Consider the following 17,963-nt stretch of genomic DNA (forward strand, 5'->3'; position numbering starts at 1 on the left):
CCCCACGAGCCGCAGAGCAACTAAGCCCGTGCACCACAACTACTGAGCCCACATGCCACAAATACTGAAGCCCACGCGCCTAGAGCCCGTGCTCCGCAACAAGAGAATCCACCTCAATTAGAAGCCCGCGCGCTGCAACGAAGAGTAGCCCCCGCTCGCTGCAACCAGAGAAGTCCACACACAGCAGCGAAGACCCAACACAGCCAAAAATAAAAATAAATAAAATAATACATTTATTTTAAAAAATATGTTAAGAGCACTTAAAAAAATACTGTCTAGGGCATATCTATATTCTGTGTTTCTATATATATATTTTTTAATTTTGGAGTATAGTTGATTTACAATGTTCTCTTATCTTGTACTGTACAGCAAAGCGAATCAGTTATACATGTATATATCCACTCTTAGATTCTTTTCCAGTTTAGGTTATTAGAGTACTGAGAAGAGTTCCCTGTGCTATATAGTAGGTCCTTATTAGTTAGCTATTTTATATATAGTAGTGTGTATGTGTCAATCCCAATCTCCCTATTTATCCCTCCCTGCCCCCACTTTCCCTCCTGGTAACCATAAGTTTGTTTTCTACATCTGTGACTCTATTTCTGTTCTATAAATAAGTTCATCTGTACCATATTTTTTAGATTCCACATATAAGTTATATCATATAATATGTGCCTTTCTCTGTCTTTCTTACTTCACTCAGTATGACAATCTCTAGGTCCATCCATGTTGCTACAAATGGCATTATTTCATTCTTTTTTATGGCTAAGTAATATTCCATTGTATATATGTACCAAATCTTCTTTATCCATTCCTCTGTTGATGGGCATTTAGGTTGCTTCCATGTCTAGGCTATTGTAAATAGTGCTGCAATGAGCATTGCAGTGCATGTATGTTTTCAAATTATGGTTTTCTCTGGGTATATGCCCAGGAGTGGGGTTGCTGGGTCATATGGTAGTTTTATTTTTAGGTTTTTAAGGAGCCTCCATACTGTTCTCCATCATGGCTGTATCAATTTAAATTCCCACCAACAGTGCAAGAGGGTTCCCCTTTCTCCACACCCTCTCCAGCATTTGTTGTTTGTAGATTTTTTTGATGATGGCCATTCTGACTGGTGTGAGGTGATACCTCATTAAAGTTTTGATTTGCATTTCTCTAATAATTAGTGATGTTGAGCATCTTTTCATGTGCTTTTTGGCCATCTGTATAGCTTCTTTGGAGAAATGTCTATTTAGGTCTTCTGCCCATTTTTTGATTGGGTAGTTTGTGTTTTGATATTGAGCTGCATGAGCTGTTTGTATATTTTGGAGATTAATCCCCTGTTGTTCACTTTGTTTGCAAATATTTTCTCCCATTCTGTGGGTTGTTGTTTCATTTTGTTTATGGTTTCCTTTGCTGTGCAAAAGCTTTTAAGTTTAATTATGTCCCATTTATTTTTTTTTAAATTTTCATTACTCCAGGAGGTGGATCAAAAAAATCTTGCTGCGATTTATGTCAGAGAGTGTTCTGCCTATGTTTTCCTCTAAGAATTTTCCTCTAAGAGTGTGAGATGATATCTCATTGTAGTTTTGTTTTTTGTTTTGTTTTTTTTTTTTTTGCAGTACACGGGTCTCTCACTGCTGTGGCCTCTCCCGTTGTGGACCACAGCTCTGGACACGCAGGCTAAGTGGCCATGGCTCACGGGCCTAACCGCTCCACATCACGTGGGATCTTCCCGGACCAGAACACGAACCCATGTCCCCTGCATCGGCAGGTGGACTCTCAACAAATGCGCCACCAGGGAAGCCCCTCATTGTAGTTTTGATTTGCATTTCTCTAATGATTAATGATGAGCATTCTTTCATGTGTTCATTGGCAATCTGTATATCTTTGGAGAAACGTCTATTTAGGTCTTCTGCCCATTTTTAGATTGGGTTGTTTGTTTTTTGTTATTGAGCTGCGTGAACTGCTTGTAAATCTTGGAGATTAATCCTTTGTCAGTTGCTTCATTTGCAAATATTTTCTCCCATTCTGAGGGTTGCCTTTTCGTCTTGTTTATGGTTTCCTTTGCTGTGCAAAAGCTTTGAAGTTTCATTAGATCCCATTTGTTTATTTTTGTTTTTATTTCCATTTCTCTAGGAGCTGGGTCAAAAAGGATCTTGCTATGATTTATGTCATAGAGTGTTCTGCCCATGTTTTCCTCTAAGAGTTTGATAGTGTCTGGCCTTACATTTAGATCTCTAATCCATTTTGAGTTTATTTTTGTATATGGTGTTAGGGAGTGTTCTAATTTCATACTTTTACATGTACCTGTCCAGTTTTCCCATCACCACTTATTGAAGAGGCTGTCTTTTCTCCACTGTATATTCTTGCTTCCTTTATCAAAGATAAGGTGACCATATGTGAGTGGGTTTATCTCTGGGCTTTCTATCCTGTTCCATTGATCTATGTTTCTGTTTTTGTGCCAGTACCATACTGTCTTGATTACTGTAGCTTTGTAGTATAGTGTGATCATATGGTTTTTATTTTTCAGTTTGTTAATGTGATGTATCACATTGATTAAGTTGCATATATTGAAGAAACCTTGCATTCCTGGGACACATCCCTCTTGATCATGGTGTATGATCCTTTTATTGCATTGTTGGATTTGGTTTACTAGTATGGTCTTCTGTTACTTTTCTCTATTTTTGTAGGCTCAAAGTGGTAGAATGGAAAGTTTAGAATAGGAGCTAAGAAACACATGCTTTAGCTTCACCTCAGCCAATAAGCAGCTGTCTCGAAATGAGTCAGAGCTCTGGGGCTGCTTGTTTCCTTATCTGTGAAAAGCTGTAAAAATGTCTTCTTGGGCTTCCCTGGTGGCATAGTGGTTGAGAGTCCGCCTGCCAATGCAGGGGACACGAGTTCGTGCCCCAGTCCGGGAAGATCCCACATGCTGTGGAGCGGCTGGGCCCGTGATCCATGGCTGCTAAGCCTGCGCGTCTGGAGCCTGTGGTCCATAAAGGGAGAGACCACAACAGTGAGAGGCCCACGTACCGCAAAAAAAAAAAAAAAAAGTCTTCTCACTCTATTAAAAGGTCTGTATATTTTTGTTTTTCTCATTTATGTCTCAGCATCTGTTGAGTATTCTCTACTATAAAATGTGCTGAACATTTAAAAAATTCTTCAGTTAATATATTCAAGAAGTAGAATTTACAGTTTGCTTGGCTTTATAAACTTAAAAAAAACTGGAAATTATCTTCAGGGTTGGTGATTCCCACACCCTGATGCAATGTACACGTTTTCTTACGATCATTTTAATATGTGGTTGAATTCAGTTTGCTAGGATTTTGTTGAGTTTTGTGTCTATGTTCACCAGGGATTGTGACCTGCAGTTTTCTTTACTTGAAAAGTCTTTTTCTGGCTTTGGTATCAAGGTAATGGTGACCTTGTAAAATGAGTTTAGCAGTATTCTCTTTTCTTCAACTTTTGAAAGTGTTTGAGAAGGAATGGCATTAATTCTTTAAGCGTTTAGAAGAATTCACCAGTGAAACCATCTGGTCCTAGACTTTGCTTTGTTGGGAGATGTTTTATTACTGATTTGTATGTTTCTAAGAGTTTATCCATTTATTCGGAAGTTCTCCCTCCACCCCAAGACAGTCTCCCCATCTCCACTGGGGGGAAAATGGTGTTTACTCTGTGGAAATACTACACACTATGTTATTGGGAACAGCAGATACAGTTGGGAGTGCAGGGGGAAAGTGAGGCACCATATGAAAACAAGGGGATTAAATGAAAACCATACTGAAAGGTGAGATACCCTGTCCCCAAACCCAGGTCTCACTGGACTCCCAGAACACTACCAGCCAAGCTTCTGACCGCAGGGCAAAAGACCGAGATGAATCTTTGGAGAAACCGACCAAACTGAGAGCAAAGGTGCTAACCCTTGGGAGGTGCAGGAACTACATCCAACAAAACTGCTGGATCCAGAGCTCCTCATCCATAATGTGGCTTGCCAATTCACCAATTCTTCCATCCAATCAGCTTTTTAGCATCTCGCTCTTAAATGAGAGGCTACCACCAATCTCTTGGGAGAGGAGAGGGATTGGAGGTTGAATCAATCACAAATGGCCAATGATTTAATCAATCATGACCATGTAGTGAAGCTCCCATTAAAAACCCAAGAGGACAGGATTTGGAGAGCTTCCAGGTTGGTGAACATGCGGAGACTAGGGCGAGTGGTGCACTAGGAGAGAGCATGGAAGCTCTGCACCCTTCCCCTATGTAACTCTTCCATCTGGCTGTTCCCGAGTTATATTCTTTTATGGTAAACCAGCGATCTAGTAAGTAAAATGTTTCTCTGAGTTCTGTAAGCCATTCTAGCAAGCTTATCGAACTTCTGATTCATAGCCAGTCACTCAGAAGTACGGGTGACAACCTGAACTTGTGACTGGTGTCTGAGTTTAAGGAGGGTGTCATTGGAACCCTGTTATTAACCCTATAGCAGGTTAATCAGAAGAAGCAAAGGTAATAACCTGAAGCTTTTTCTGTTATTTATCAAGTTGAGGTGTTCCCTCCTATTCCTGGATTTCTGAGAGTTTTTATCATGACCAGGTGTTGAATTTTATCAAATACCTTTTCTGTATCAATTAATATGATCGTGTGATTTTTTGTTTTTAGCCTGTTAATATGGTGGATTATATTGATTTTCAAATATTGAATGAGACTTGCTTCCCTATTCTAAACCCCATTTGATCATTTTTTATATATTACTGAACTCTATTTGCTAGTATCTTGTAACAAATTGTGCATCTATCTCCATGTAGGATATTACTCTGTGGTTTTCTTTTTCTGTTCTTTGTCTTGTTTAATGCCAGGGGAATGCCTATTTCATGGAAGAAGTTAGAAAGTATCCCTTTTTCTCTAATTTTCTGGAAGAATTTCATAGAATCAGCATTAATTTCTCTTTAAACATTTGGTCGAATTCTTCAGCAAAACCATCTGGCTCTGGAGATTTCTTTTTTGGAGGAAGTTTCAAATTACAAATTCAGATGATCTGTGTAATATATTTTTAGTGTTACATATTTCATATGAATTTCATAGTTGTGAACAGTTTATACTCTGAGAAATTGGTACATTTCATCTAATTGTCAAATTTGTCTGTGTAGAGTTAATCATGGTATTCCCTTATTATCCTTTTGATGTCTATAGGGTCTGTAGTGATATAGCCTGTTTCATTCCTGAGACTAGTAGTTTGTTTCTTTACTCTTTTTTCTTTGCCAGTATTACTAGAGGCTGATTGATTTTGTTCTTTTTTTCAAAGAACCACCTTCCCCACCATCCCATTAATTTTCTCTGTTTTTCTATTTCCGTTTGTATTTATTTCCATCCTTCTCTTTATTTCATTCCTTTTTCTTGTGTTGGGTTTATTCTGTTCTATTTTTTCTAATTTCTTGAGTTAGGAGCTTAGAATATTGATTTGAGATTTTTAATTTTTTTCTAATATAAGCATTTATTGCCATAATTTTCTGAGTATTGTTTAACTGTGTCCCACAAATTTTGATATGTTGTATTCTCATTTTCATTGTGTGTTTATACAGATATCTTAAGCCTTCCTCTTTGACCCATTATTTAGAAGTGTTGTTTTAGTTCCAAATGCTTGAATATTTGGAGATTTTCTGGTTATCTTTCAGTTATTGCATTTTACTTTGATTCCACTGTGGGCAGAACACACTCAGTATGATTTTAATTCTTTTAAATTTGTTGCGGTTTGTTTTATGGCTCAGGATATGGTCTATCTTGGAATACGTTCCCTGAGCATTTGAATAGAAAGTTCGACATACCTTGTTTAAGCACACTTCACTTTATTGCCCATTACAGATATTGCGTTTTCTACAAATGAAAGGTTTGTGGAAATCCTGCATTGAGCAAATCTTTTGGCACATTCCAACAGCATTTGCTCACTTTGTGTCTCTGTCACATTTTAGTAATTCTCGCAATGTTTCATACTTTTCATTACTGTATTTGTTAAGGTGATCTGAGATCAGTGATCTTTGATGTTACTTGTACAACTCACTGAAAGCTATGGTGATGTCTAGCATTTTTTAGCAATAAAATATTTTTAAATGAAGGTATATACATTGTTTTTTTAAAACATAATGCTATTGCACACTTAATAGACCGCAAGATAAAGTAAACATAATTTTTATATGCACTGGGAAAACAAAAATTTTGTGTGACTTGCTTTATTGCAGTTTTCATTTTTTTTTTTGCAGTGGTCTGAAACTGAACCCATAATATCTCCAAGATGTGCCTATATGATCTGCTGTTGTTGCATGGAGCATTCTATAAATGTTGATTAGCTCCTATAGGTTGATGATGTTATTGAGTTTTTTCTGTACCTCTGATGATCTTCTGTCTAGTTTTTTCATCACTAGTTGAGAGAAGGATGTTGGGGTCTCCAACTGTATCTATGGATTTCTCTCTTTTTTCTTTTCTATCATTTTTTACTTTACATGTTTTGAATATCTCTTATTTGGTGCATACAGATTTAGGATCACTGTGTCTTCTTAGTGAATTTATCCTTTCATCATTATATAATATCCCTCTGTGTCCTTGGTAAATTTCTTTCCCTTTGTCTGATATTAGTATAACCCTGCTTTTTTTTTAACTAATATTTGCAAGTTATATCTTTCCATCTTTTAAAATTTAAGCCTCTATATTTTTATATTTAAGGTGAGTTTCTTATAGAAAGCATATAGTTAGCCCATGTTTTCTCTTGTAGTTCTTTTTAACCAACTGCCAATCTTTATTTTTTAATTGGTGTATTTAGACCATTACTTTTAATGTAATTGTTGTTTTAGAAATGCCATTTTTTGGTAGGCTCTCTCCTTTTTATATTTCTCTTCTCTTTCTCTTCTTCACTGTTGTTTATTTGACCATTTTTAGATTCCTATTTGATTTATTTGAAGTGTTTTTGAGTGTATCTCTCTTTGTGTAGCTTTTTTAGTAGTTGATCTAGGTATTAAGTTACACACACATAACTTACCACAGTCTACTGGTGTTAACATTTTACCAGTTTGAATAATGTGTAAAAATCTCCCCGCCCCGCCTTTATATCCATTTACCCTTCACAGTTGTAAAATAATTGTCTTAAATATTTCTTATATATACATTGAGAACCACTTGCTAGTGATATTAATTCTGCTTCAACCAACAAACATAATTTAGGAAACTCAAGAGAAAGAAGTCTATTATTATTTTCCTATATTTTTGTTGTATTCATTGTTCTTTCCTCCTTCCTGATGTTCTGCAATTCCTTATTTTATTATTTCTTTCTGTTTTGAGAATTTTCTTAGCCATTCTTTTTAGGGTAGATCTGCTGGTGACAAATTCTCTTATTTTCCCTTCATCTGAGAATATCTTGATTTTTCCCTTCATTTATGAAGGATATTTTCACTGGTTATAGAATTCTGGATTGACAGTTCTTTTCTTTCAGCACTTGTATAATCCTGTGCTACTTCTGGCCTCCACAGTTTCTGATGAGAGATCTACTGTTTTTTTCTGTAGTGTTTGACTGGGCTAGAACACTTACTGGCTAAAAATTTTATATCTTGGTAAGCTGTTCCTTTCCTGGTCCTTTGACTAGAAAGGACCAGGACTCTTATTTCCTTGGGACTTTTTTTGTATCTTCCCAGTGCCACTTCCTGGTTACTGGCTTCTCCAGCATCTGGTTTGGGATATGTGAGTCAAAAAGAAAACCCCAGGGAACTCAAAACTATGTCACTCCTTAAGCCCCTAGCCACTTTGCCTTCTTCACTTTACCATTCAGAGTCTTCTTACATTTGTTTTACATATAAGGTCAATCATTTTTAGCTGTACTTAGTTGGAAGACTAGGAAAAAATGTCTATTCCACCTTTAAGGAAGCAGAAGTGGGGAACAAAGCCGAGGACATTCAGAGCCAGCTTTCATGGGAATTGAGTGAGGTTAAACAAAAAAAAGGGAAAAGGGCCAAGAAAATTCATAGGATTGGAGCTGTGAGGACTAATTCTTATTTTTCGCTGACTGTTGGTTTGTGGTTTAGCCTAATTTAAAAGCCCAGGCCCAAATCCTGTATGACCTTACATGGCTTCCTGGCAAAATCTTCAAATTTCTTTGAATGGAACTGTTTTATTTTGTGTGCATACATGCGTGTGCATGTGTGCTCAACATTCAGGCACAAGCATGTTCACATGCACACGAGTGTGTCAGGGAGTGCAGTGGTAGTAATGGAGATACAAGACTGGGTGAAAAAATAACATCGAAGTAACTTTACTTCAACCTGCTTTTTTTCAGCAGGATTCTAAAAATATTGAAGATTTTTAAGTGCCTGTTGCTTATTTGCATTTAGAAAAGAAGGTCATATCATTTAAGAAAATAATAGCCTTAAATAAAGGATTTGTTTAATTATGAGGTGTGATATAAGGGTCAAATAGATCAAAATATCTTAAGTGGATCACAGTCTATTTTTGCATCACGATTAGTTGCATAAAATATGCAGAAATATAATGGCCAGTCTTCAAAATCTTGACCTCCAAAGTGATGAAAACCAGAAAAAGAAGGAATTAAGTCAGAAAACAAAGATTTAATACTTGTATAGAAATTGTTAGTGATTACTTAGGTTGAAGTCATTCTAGTGCCAATTCATTTAACAATGGTTGAAAAATTAAGCAATTTATAGTCTATAGCAAAAGTCCAGGAAAAATCTGGTCAGCTTGACTCATTGAAGCATAACTGAAATTTCTAATTTAGAATTTAGAGATGCAGAGACTTCAGTGGTTACCAATATAAGAATTATTTGTTCTACTTCTCAGCCACCTCACCATTAATTTGACTCTTGAACTGAAGGGAACTGTGCTTGTCTGTAAAACAAATCATCCCATTGTTAAACAATTCAAAAAATTACAAAGTAAACATTCCCCCTAATATCTTCACATCTGTAAATTTGGCCACTGGAGAGGAAGTGACATCGTAGTGGCCAGGACAAGTTCAAGTCGACATTCTGGCTCTTCCATTCACCAGCTTTGCTCCCTCGTAACACGTAATCACTTTTTGGCGGTTTCCTCCTGTATGAAATTGGAACAAAATATCATTTCTAGCCTATGGGGCTGTTATGAGATTTCAAGAAACATTGTGAAAGTGCCTTGGAAATCAGCAAATGTTAAATACATAGAAAGCATTATTGCTCATTCTAATAGACTTACATAAAATAAGTCTACAAGCTCATCCACATTCACAATGTGACTTAATTTTAGTAAGTCAATGATCATTAGATTATATGCTAAAGGCTCATAAATCACCTACTACATACGCAATTTCAGGATTCTGCTATGAATATTACAAGCTTATAAAATCTGTAATTTATACCATTTTGCCTTTTTTTTTTCTCTTTCAAGTATTATTTGCCAGTCTCTACCTATCTGGCAATGCCCCCATTCTCTCAAATTCAAGGGTACAAACTTTGAATTATAAAATGAATAAATTCTGGGAATCTAATGTCCAGCATGGTGATGATAGTTAACAATACTCTATTATACACCTGATTTGCTAAGACAATAGATCTTAAGTGTTCTTATTAATATACACACACACACACACACACACACACACACACACACAAACAAATGTAAGGTGATGGAGGTGTTAATTAGCTTCATTATGGTAATTATTTTGTAGTGTATACTTATATAAAATCATCATCGTAAACATAGACAATTTTTATTTGTCAATTATACCTCAGTAAAGGTGGGGGAAAAACAGTGGATCTACCATCACGTCAACTATTTGAGAGATATGCCATTTTCAAAGGAATCAGAGCTTCTTCTAATATTTTATGTTTGGGATTTCTGAGTCTTTTTGAAGCCAAAGTTAAATTAAGTGGGAAAGTACAAGATAGGACCCAAACCCTCAAAATAACTTCAAATCTTTCTTTTGGTCTGAAAATTATTGATCTAAATTGAGGCAGAAATAAACTAGGGATTATGTTTCTTTACCTTCTCTTATGACTTCTGGAAAGTTCTTGGCACTGAGAGACCATGGGTTAAAGGGAATATTTAAAAAATAAAGTTCACATAGTGTTTGTCTGAACTGAAATATCTAGTCTGATATCACTCAACTGAATTATTTAGTCTGATATTTTTTATTGATCAGAGAAATGACTAGTATCCCCCAGGGTCCAGGGCCCAGTGATGGTATCTAACTAGCTGTGATAGTCCAGATGTGTGGCTGCTTCTGTGACTCAGGTGCCTTGCTCCTGCCTGGTTTTAATGCAGATTGTCTCTGCAAGGCAGGGAGGAGTGAACAGAGTTGGCCTAACATGGAGGTAGACCAGGCAGCCTATCACATAGGGTATGATAATGTAAATGAGTTTGAAGGGCAACATCCATGGCTGTACATCCATGAATGCAATGTTTACAAATACGTGATCTCTTTAAATCTTGTGAAGAAGCTATTACAGTTATAGTATCTAATATATTGACAAAGAAACTGAGACCCTTAGGAGTTAAGAAAACTTAACTGAGCGAGAAAGTGGCAGATATGGGTCTCAAACTCAGGTCTTATGATCTCCAACTCATCTGACACCACTGATCCCTTAAACACATATTGCTCTGTGTTGTAGCTCACATTGTTGTTAGTTTTTAAAACTCTGGTATTAATTAGTTGTTCTTATTTATAGTCTCCCAAAGTTGGGTATAAGAGCCAGGCTTGCTATTTCTTTATTTTTCCCCAAGCACCTAACATGTACCCTTATAACAAAGTGTTTGTGAAAAAATTTCTACTGAGTCATAGTTAGTGTATTATTTCATTAGCATCAGTTGGTATTTAGCAGACATCAGGATGTACACATTTTGACAGGTAAGGGAGGTATAAATCCTGAGCAAAGGACATGGACAGAAATAATATGAAATTCTGGGAATTATGAAGTTAAATTCCTAAGGGGAGCTGAGGTTGGGCTCCTGGAGGAACTGCTGAAGAAGGAAAAACAGCTGAATGATAAGAGTGTATCTGAGGTGGAAGTGATACAGTACAGTATTTTACCATCTGGCCAATAGACCGTAGGTATAAAGAAGAACTTAAGGAGAATTAAAGGACAAAGTCCTTTTGAGGATTTTGTCTTTTATTCTGATCTTGTTACTTTTTCCGCATTAGCACTCTTTGCTGCCAAATCTTTGAGTTGGGGATGTCGCTACAGATTCTTCTCCATCCTCTTCCCAGCCTCCTTTCTTCCACGTCTTTCCAGAATGAAAATGACCATAATGTTTAATGTGTATCTAATTATAAAAGGAATATATATTCAAAAATCACAGAAAATATGACCAAATTAAAAAAGACAAGAAGAAAATCTCTAAAAGGAGTTTCAAGAAATAACCACCATTCAGGGACTTCCCTGGTGGCGCAGTGGTTAAGAATCTGCCTGCCAATGCGGGGGACATGGGTTCGAATCCTGGTCCTTATGCTGTGGGGCAACTAAGCCCGTGCATCACAACTACTGAGCCTGTGCTCTAGAGCCCACAAGCCACAACTGCTGAAGCCCACACACCTAGAGCCCGTGTTCCACAATGAGAAGCTGGCGCACAGCAATGAAGACCCAACTCAGCCAAAAAAAAAAAAAGCTATTAAAAAAAGAAAAAGAAATAACCATCATTCAGATTATATGGCTCTTCAGACTTTCTATATGAATAAACCCACAGAGTAGAATTCAGTACTATTTTATCAACCTCTGTTTTAACTTAGCATCACTTCTAACAGTTGCAGAAAATGCCGTTGCAAGGTGTGGTCCATATTTAAAACCGATTTCCTGTTATTGGGCATTCAGGTTGTTGTAATGAACATCTCTATAAACCATCTTTGTCAGTTCTCATGATTATTTTCAATAGATAATGTCATAGAAATGGAATTTCTGGGTCAAAAGAACTGCAAAATTTGAAGACTTTTCAAAAATATTTTTAATATTTCCTTGAGAAGTCTTCTAACAGGAATGTCCTTGTACTCTCTCCAATACAGGTCATTATCAAACTTCTTAATCTTTACAAGTATAAGAGTTTTAAAAAGATTCAATTTGTTGTTGTTTTATTGAAGTATAGTTGATTTACAATGTTGTATTAATTTCTGCTGTATAGCAAAGCGACTTAGTTATACATATATATATACACTGTTTTTTATATTTTCCATTATTGTTTATCTCAGGTTACTGAACAGAGTTCCCTGTGCTATACAGTAGGACCTTATTGTTTATCCATTCTATATGTAATAGTTTGCATCTACTAAACCCAAACTCCCAGTCCATCCCTCCCCCACCCCCTTCCCCTTGGCAACCACATGTCTGTTCTCTGTGAGTCTTTTCATAGATAGTTCATTTGTGTCACATTTTAGATTCCACATCTAAGTGATATCATCTGGGGTTTTTCTCAGTTCACCTAGTATGATAATCTTGAGTTGTATCCTCAATTTGTATTTAATTACTAGTAAAGTTCATCATTTTGAAAATAGAAATGGGACATATTTTATATTATTTCTTAATTTTCTAAATTTTCTATTTGTGTTCTTGCTGTAGTAATTACATTTGTAAATATACTTTATATATATTTATATATATATATATTTTATATATATATATTTATAATATATATATATAAATATATATATTTATGGCTGGGTAATGTTCTGAGATATAAATTTTATTTTTCTTCCTGCATTCTCTTGTCACCCCCTGGAATTTTGTCTTCCTCTCATTTATGACTTTGTGCTTTACTGCCTTAGGGGAGATATGAGTTGTAGGAAACAGAAGTAGCTTGAAAGAAATTCTAGTTTCCCTTCCATCTCCCTCCACCTCAAATCCTTAGACTCATTGAAGAGCACAAGATTTGAGGAAACTGGTGAAGGGCCAAGAGAAGTGGGAAGGGGAGAGAGTTTTCTCCTAGACCAAAAAAGTGATTCTTCTGTCTGGGGGAATTAGCAATATTTGAACTGACAACCAAATGTTTATATCCATATTCATGAGAGAGTGTAACTAATCTGGGTAGTTTACAGGAAGCAGCTCTTTTATAGCTATCTCCAGCATAGACACATCTCTGAGACTCATTACATTGTTTGCAGCCACTGTAGGTACTTAACTCTGTCACCATGAAGTTGACAGGTGATTGCTGGGAAATAGGATAGTGTCATGGAAAGGTCACTCTCAGGACATCAGAAAAGTCATCTGAGATGTGCTTCTGTCTGCCGCTGATTGACCTTGGATACTCATGGAACTTCTTAAAATTTCCCTTCTCATTCTATGAGAGACATAACCAGTAATACCAACAGGAGAAAATCATTTCAGAGTCCTTGGAATCTGTCATGTCACTTATCAGACATTGATTCAGTGCCTGCTGTGTGCCAAGCACTGTTGTAGGCACAGAAGCTACCAGAAAGAAAGAAACAACTTCTCTGCCTTCAGGGAATATGAACACATATACACAGGGAATTCTAATACCTCATAAAAACCTATAATTTAATATTCTATATTTTATAGTTTTTATATAAAATGTTTATTGTAATTTTATAGCAGTATTATTCAGTGCTCCAATTGAGTGAACAAAAATCACATTAGAGCAAGTGAAACAATAGCTAATTGTTTATAAATTATAAAAAAAATTGTCTCTAAAACATAAATGGTTTAGCACTACTGGGTTTTTGGAAAAATAATTTTTCAGTGCTTGATGATCTAAATGGTAGGCAAAGTTTATGCTCAGGGAACAGTAAAACAATTGTAACCTCAAAATGAATGAGCAGAAGTATTTGTTCATAATTGAATATTAGGTATCTCCAAAGAAAGGGAAAATAATCATGAAGGGTAAAATGAGTGTTTTATCGGGCTTCATCTCATTTCATCTTATAATTTAGAATCTTTTTTACCTTTGAAGGAAAAATGGTGGGAGCACCAAAGGGCTTCACCCAGTCATGCTGCCTGCAGGTACCCTGATTTAGTGGCAGTCTATTGCAAGACTTGTTCCTCTGATATATGGATCACTCCGTGGACTCTCCTTGCAATTAATGGACATTTTATTCAAGCATTCCCACTACAAGGTTAGCAGATGTGGGCAAAGGAGAGGAAAGCAAAAAAGCCTGATTTGGGAACTTGCTGGCAAGGGTTTTGTGGCAGGGGGCTATTCAAATGATGCCTTTCCTTGGCTTCTCTGCTATATTCATGTATGCAGTTAAGAATTGGCCTTATATCTAAAATTCATTTGGGAACGTTCATTCCATTAGGATTACTGTCAATGTCTCCAGACTCCCCACTTCCAAAGTGAGAGACTAAATAACAGGATTTTTCACAAGTCTCATTCTTTAAGAAGGTTTGCTAATACTCAGTTGGAAAGGTTAAAATCTACAAGCTTGATGACTTAAATGTTTTTGAAAAATCAGTTAAAAAAAAGGTACCTCCTGCCAGCCACTGGAACTGTAGATGAGTTGAAATGCTTTCAATTTCTCTTGCTATTCAAAATGAGTCTCTAGTGTTTTTGCACTTTAGCCAAAAGCTTTTAGGCTTAGTAAAAAGCCCTCTGAGTCACAAGATAAAATGTATGTGCATTTTCCCATTGCCTATCTTCAATCCAGATTTTCCATGTTTAAAAAGAAAATAACAAAAATGCAAGGTTTAAGAAGTCCCTGGTCACCTGCAGTCAAAACTGCATTTAACTCAGTTAACATCCTCTAAGCTGAACACAGGACGGAGTGCTACATTATCCAAGTAGCTTCTTATTTTTAGCATCAGAAGAGATTTGATGGTCTATATTAGTCTGATCACTCTCTTTAGCAAATGTACCGAGCTATAAGAAAATATCTAGGGAAGGTGGGCTTTTTAAAGATTGAAACCCATTGTGTTCTATATTGCTTCTTTGTAGGATGGTGCTCAACTCTGTTTTCTTGAGTAGGAAAGGAAGATGCGCAGGCTCAAACCAAGGCGGCGCCTGTGCATGAGTGGGGCAAGGCAGTGAGGAGGTCGGTGGCAGGCACAAGCAGTAGGGTTGTACCCAAGGTCATGTGACACCATGCGCATATTACATATCTTGTCTTATTTCATCTTCATAACAGCCTTGAAGATGTGGGCATTACGATTCTTGTTCTACAGACGAAAAGACCAAGAATTAGACAAGATCAGTGACTTGCAAAGGTCAGGTAGCAAACACCTGGTTATGAATTAGTCTCAGCTTTAGTCTGCTCAAAAGTCTATATGCTCAAAAAAAAAAAAAAAGAAAAGTCTATATGCTCCATGCTGGTTTTCTACATCTGCCTGGGAGCTCAGAAAAATGGAAATTCTCCCTCTTCCTGCTGTGTTCCTCACAAAATGACCATATGATTATTCTGATGGGTTAGTGGAAAGTATACCAGGTTTAGGATCAAAGGCGCTTGGTCCTAGATCTGGGCCTTGATCCCACTACTGATCAACAATGTGATCCTGGCCAGGTAGAACTTCTCCTCGGTTTAGTTCAGTGCTGGGTTTAGAGAAGGTGAAAGACCAGACATCCCGTTGCCCTAGGAATCTAACAGTGAAGTCTGCTCCTTTCCTTCTGTTTTTATATTAGAATTTGCCTAACTCAAAAGTTGCTTTAGGATCAAACTAGTCTTGTATTCTCTGAGAAAGGACTTTGTATACTACAAAGCACAGGGTTGATCTAAGGGGTTCTTTTTAGACTGAAATTTTCATATTATCACCTCTGCTTTAACACAATGAAGACATTTATTTAAATTAAAATGTTATATGGGAGTGGTAAACATACTGAGCCACTGTATAACATTAACAGTTGAGCATAATTCATGACTAGATTAGCTTTCTGGTGATCTAATTTGGGTTCAAAGAGAATTATTAGGGGATAGTACAGATTTTCATTATTTTTAATACCTTTACATTAAGAAGCATAAAGCCTTATGAAAAGTTTTAGAAATAAAAAAGTTAGGAGTAAAAGATATACTATTTTATTATCCAAAAATAAATACTGAAAGTTATTTGTATATTTCAGAAGCCTTCTTTTTCCCCCTTGCCTTCTCTCTCTCTTTGGGAAGTAGTTGTGTATGTGTGTTTCTGTGTGTATGCATACACATGTATGTGTGTTTGAATATATGATATAGGGGTCATTCAATAAACACAACTTTATATTCTGCTAATTTCACTTTATGTTACACTGAATTTTTCTATGCTCTTATTGATCTTATTCTTTAATTGCTTCATAAGAGTCCCCTAATTTTGGACACTAGATTCTTTCCAATTATTTACAACTCTAAATGATGTTTTAGCAAATATTCTTTAATGTTTGTGATTCCCTAAAATTCTGATTATTTCTCTAGAATAGATTTCTTGGACTAGGTCAAAGAATATAAGCTTTTTAATCCTTTGCATAATGCCTAGTTTCCCTCTAGAATGTTTACACTAATTAACATTCTCATCAACAGTTTCTAAAAGTCTCAGTTTTACTTTCTCCTTGCCTACACTGAATATTTTTACAAGCCCATTTTTTTTAGTAAATTGAAAGGACATAAAATTACATTTCAACAAATGTAATTAGAACAAACAACATAGGATGAAAGAAAATAATTAAAAGTGCCCATTATTCGCTGAAAGTATGCATATAGGTGACTAATGTGGAGAATCACTCTTACACTGCCAACCTTTTGCCATTTCACTGTGATAGCAACTATACAGAAAGTTGGGAGGAAAGTAGCAATTCCCCACATTACATGCTGTACAAGCACTGTCTACATTGAACGTCATTGTTCAAAATCATAGCTGAATTGGTAAGTAACAGCTTGCTGTTTGGTTTGATTTGTAGTTCTTTGATTATTAGAGATACAAGCATTTTCTTCGATACTTATTGTCTCTTTCATTTATTCTTGAAAGACAGGACTTTCAGTCTTTGAGAGAGTGGTCTTTGGAGTCAGGCAGCCTGGTTTGAATCCAGGAACTGACGCTTTCTAGATATTTGACCGGTATCAGGTTAGTTGCGCTTTCCTGTACTTTAGTTTCCTCACCTAAAAAGTGAGGGTGATGTTACTAGTATGTATCTCATAACATTAATTCATGTAAGTAATCAGTGTGTTAACCCAGGTACATATACGAATGGTATATTAATCCTTAACATATGTCAACTTGATTTTATTTGTTCATTTTGTATTTGGATTCATCGATATCCTTTTGTCTATTTTCTACTACAGTTCTTTTCTCCTATTGATTAACAAAAATGTTAACATTAGCTTTACGGTTTGCTGTCTTCCTTCTTTCTGAGAGTGGGCAGTAAAGTAAGAGATCAGAAGGAAGATGAGACTCAACACTGGCACAGAAAACACACACACGCTTCTTTTTGTACGAGGTCTGGCTTAGATATCGCCTCTCATCACTAGCCTATAACTAGTGCAGTGGAAAGAGTCTGGGATAGCACAGATCATTGAATCTTTATGCATAATGAATTCAGCCATCCTAAACACATCCAAGGGATCTCAAAGCACCCAAGGTATTTGTGTGTTCTTTTGAAAGACCTCATCTTTTGTGTAGGCAAAAGATGAGGCTCCTTCACAATTTAATAAGGTGATAAAGCGAGTGCAAGTCAGACTGCAGGACTTAAAGGTTTGGCTTGTCAGTCCACTTTTGAGATTGGGGTCTAATATGTCATCAGTGTGTGCAGCTCCCTTATGAAGTGGTTGCTGGGCAACCAGACTGTGATTTGGTAGAAATAGTAGGCACTTCTTTGAATCATGATCTCACTGACCATTTTCACTAACATATTTACTGTTCCCTTCCATTTGGTTTTCTGACAATCTAATGTCAGTGTTCTCTGACTAAAAATACTTTCAAGTTTAATGAGATTTCCACTTTTTACTCTGTTCATTCTCATCAGCAAAACTAATGGGTTGCCAAGACATTTTATTTTTTCTGTCACAGAGGTTATAACCATAACTTTACATACACTCTGAACTACAATTGGAACATCTTGATGATCTA

Source organism: Delphinus delphis, chromosome 16, assembly GCF_949987515.2.
Source record: "Delphinus delphis chromosome 16, mDelDel1.2, whole genome shotgun sequence".
Taxonomy (NCBI): domain Eukaryota; kingdom Metazoa; phylum Chordata; class Mammalia; order Artiodactyla; family Delphinidae; genus Delphinus; species Delphinus delphis.